This window comes from Populus euphratica, unplaced genomic scaffold (genome assembly GCF_000495115.2).
Source record: "Populus euphratica unplaced genomic scaffold, PopEup_1.0 scaffold1172.1, whole genome shotgun sequence".
Taxonomy (NCBI): Eukaryota; Viridiplantae; Streptophyta; class Magnoliopsida; order Malpighiales; family Salicaceae; genus Populus; species Populus euphratica.
Window position 1 is genome coordinate 23,619 of NW_011501028.1, and position 3,409 is coordinate 27,027.

The window sequence follows — 3,409 nt, forward strand, 5'->3', positions numbered from 1 at the left end:
CCCTCTTCTTTCCTTTCATTTCTACTCAACCCATCATTCAACAAAAATAGAAGTCTGTAGAAATGGCAAGTTCCTCAAGTCATCAAATAAAAAGTATTTGTGTTTTCGGTGGATCTAGTCTTGGGAAAGAAAAATGAGTTTTTAGAATCAGCAAATCATCTTGGTCAGATGCTAGCTGAGAGAAAGATTCATTTAGTGTATGGGGGAGGCAGTCTAGGGTTAATGGGAGGTGTGTCAATAGCTGTATTTTTAGGAGGTAGTCAAGTTTTGGGAGTCGTCCCCGAAGCTTTAGCACAAGGGGACATCATTGGAAAAACAATTGGAGAGGAACTTCAGGTCTCCACAATGTCAGCTTGAATTAATGCAATGTTTAACCATGCTGATGCCTTCATTACTTTACCAGGTGGTCTAGGTACATTGGAAGAGATCTTTCATATTTTCTCTTGGGCTCAACTACACATTCACCATAAACCCATATGTTTGTTAAATGTTAATGGTTATTATGATAAGTTATTGTCTTTTCTTGATCATGCCGTGGAACAGGAATTTCTAACATCTTCTGCACGACAAATCATAATCTCTGCTGCTACTGCTGAACAATTGATTGACTAACTACAATCTTTCATTCCTGTAATTGATCCCTCCATGAATCGTATAAATTGGTCATCTAAGGAAAGCCGTAAAAAGCTTAAATTAGATTTGAGTCTTCATTTGTAATTTTTGTGTTGTTTTGTTTTATTATTGTGTTTTATTATTTCTTATTTTTGTTTAAGTGTGTTTCAGGTTTGTCAATGTTCGTTACTTCTATACTCTATCTTTCTACCTTAGAACATTGAAGACAATGTCTCGTTTTAGTTGGGGGGAGAGGGTAGTAGTTGATTAAAAAAAAAAATTGTTTTCCATTTCATAAAGCATGTGCATAATTGTTGTTATTAAGATGGCAGAGTAAAGGAGCTCTTTTGTTAAAGTGACTCTTGAGATGTATCTTAGTAACCATTCTTAACAAGGTCTATTCTAATACTTCTTGAAATATTCAGATTTACAAACTCTCGCATTATTATCACTTAATTCTGCTCATATACTTATTTAACATGTATTCTTAAACCTTAATTTACACACACACACTTTAACATATGATTGTGAGTTGCATATTGGATTATTACATTATTTACATTCTTTTGTTAAAGGTAATAACTAAGGGAAAAGGATTGTATATAATTAAAAATGAAGAAGAAAAAAAAAGAAAAAAAAAAGAAAAAAAAATGATAATAATAAAAATGTAGATAAGTTTGGTTTCGTAGCCTCCCTAACCTAAACAATTAAGCCTGAAGGGGTGTTTTAACACCTAATACCCTAAAGTCAACTGACTTGGAAATTATTGGCCCAACGCTTGTTACATGGATTGAGGAAATCAAACATTGCACTATCTACATATCAGTATTTGCGACCCGAGTTACTAAGCTCGTAGGGGTGTCTTAACACCTGATGCCCTAAGACCAACTAGTCTGGGAGTCATTAGCCGAAAGCTCGTTACATGGGTTAAAGATGCATGGTGTTTTTAAATTATATGTATATATATTTAAAAAAAAAACAAGAAGAAAAAGAAAAGACAAAACTAATAATCCCAACCCAAGGAAGTTAACCTTAAACATTAGAACAAAAATTTTGTTTTCTTTCATAAAAAGCCCCATAATTATGTGTTGATACATTGAGTACAAAAGAAAGGTTTATGAATATCTTGTTAAGAGGTATTGAGCAGGTATATAAATTTAACGAGAGTTTGTTTATCTGGATAGATTAATGGAAGTTAAATGATGAATACCTTGCTTTGTGGAATTTGCAAATTGTTTTTCTATTTTAACGCTTTGATTACTAGGGACTAGTAATAAGCTGGTTGGGGGGTGTGATTAGTACTTAAAAGTGCATTTTTATCATGGTTTTATATCATCATTTCGCACCTGAAGTATCAATAACTCCTTAACTAAAGCATGTTTTATAATAATATATCTAATAATATAAGATACCTTTAATTTATGGTAAATGTTCATTTTAAATGCAGGCCTATCACATAAATGAAAGGATTGGTTGATGACTTTAAGAACATAAATTGCAAGGGCAAAAAGATGACCAAAATTAGAAAAAAGATGTTGGTGCAATCCAAACCGGAACACTATTCGATAATTGGGTCCTATCTGGAGCTATAAATCTCAGATTTAGGTCTAATTTATATGGATGGAAAGGTAAGACATAGGCCTACAACTTTTATATGGAGCCCAAGATCTGACAAGGCCATTTTCAAGTCCAAATTGTAGTAACAACAAAGAAGCCCGAATCTATCCTCCAACTCGAGAACTGTTCCGTATTTTGGCTATATCTATAGTTCTAGAAGTCCAAATGAGTTAAATCTTTTACACAAGAAGCTGAGACAATTTCCTACAACTTTGATGTTTTCAAGTGGCTCCAATTTTGACGTTATCAATGACGTTCTCAATGACGTTTTGACCACCCACTCATCAATTAGTCATCAAATCAATAGTTCCCAATTTTGGCCTATAAAAGGAGGCATTTGCCATGCATTTAGGCATCTTGGTTTCCAGATCAAGATCATGCTCTTCCTTTCTCTCTTTGTATTTTTTGTAATGTTTATGCTTTGCTTTTATTAATATCAAGTTTATGCCTTTCATTTCCTTTCCTTTACTTAGTTAACTTTTATCTTATTTATGTTCTTATTTTGTTTATCTATTTTTCTTTCTTTCATTATGTCTAGCTAAGTTTATTATGTGAAGGTGAAAAGGTTACACTAATGGTGTAAGAATAAGTATAGTGTAAACTTAATATGGACTTTAATGTTTGATACTAACATGTTTTATATTTGTTATCTTGTTCACTCTTTAATACTTTGCTTGTTAAATGACTAATCTTGATTTATGTTGTATAACACTTGGTACAACAAATGCTTGGCACTTTCATAGCCCATAATGTATGGTATAACCGACACCTGAGCTATGAAAGAAACTTGATTTGTTGTTAACATAAGTTATAATCATGAATGCTTGACGAGATTTACAAGTATTAGCATTAATTGAATAAGATAACTAATATCATGAATGTTTGACGAGATTTACAAGTATTAGCATTAATTGAATAAGATGACTAATGTAATTATGCTAACAATCTATAATCTGATTGGAACCTCCTTTGTGTGTGGTTTCCAATTGACTAATAAGAGTGTATACTATACTTATTTGACATACCATTAGTGGATCCTCTAACCTTGACATTTATTGTTATCATTGTTAAATCTTTACGTTAATATTTCATCTCAAAGTTCTCATCTTCATCTTCTTTTTTTTCTTTATTATTATTATTATTATTATTATTATTATTATTAATATTATTACTACTATTA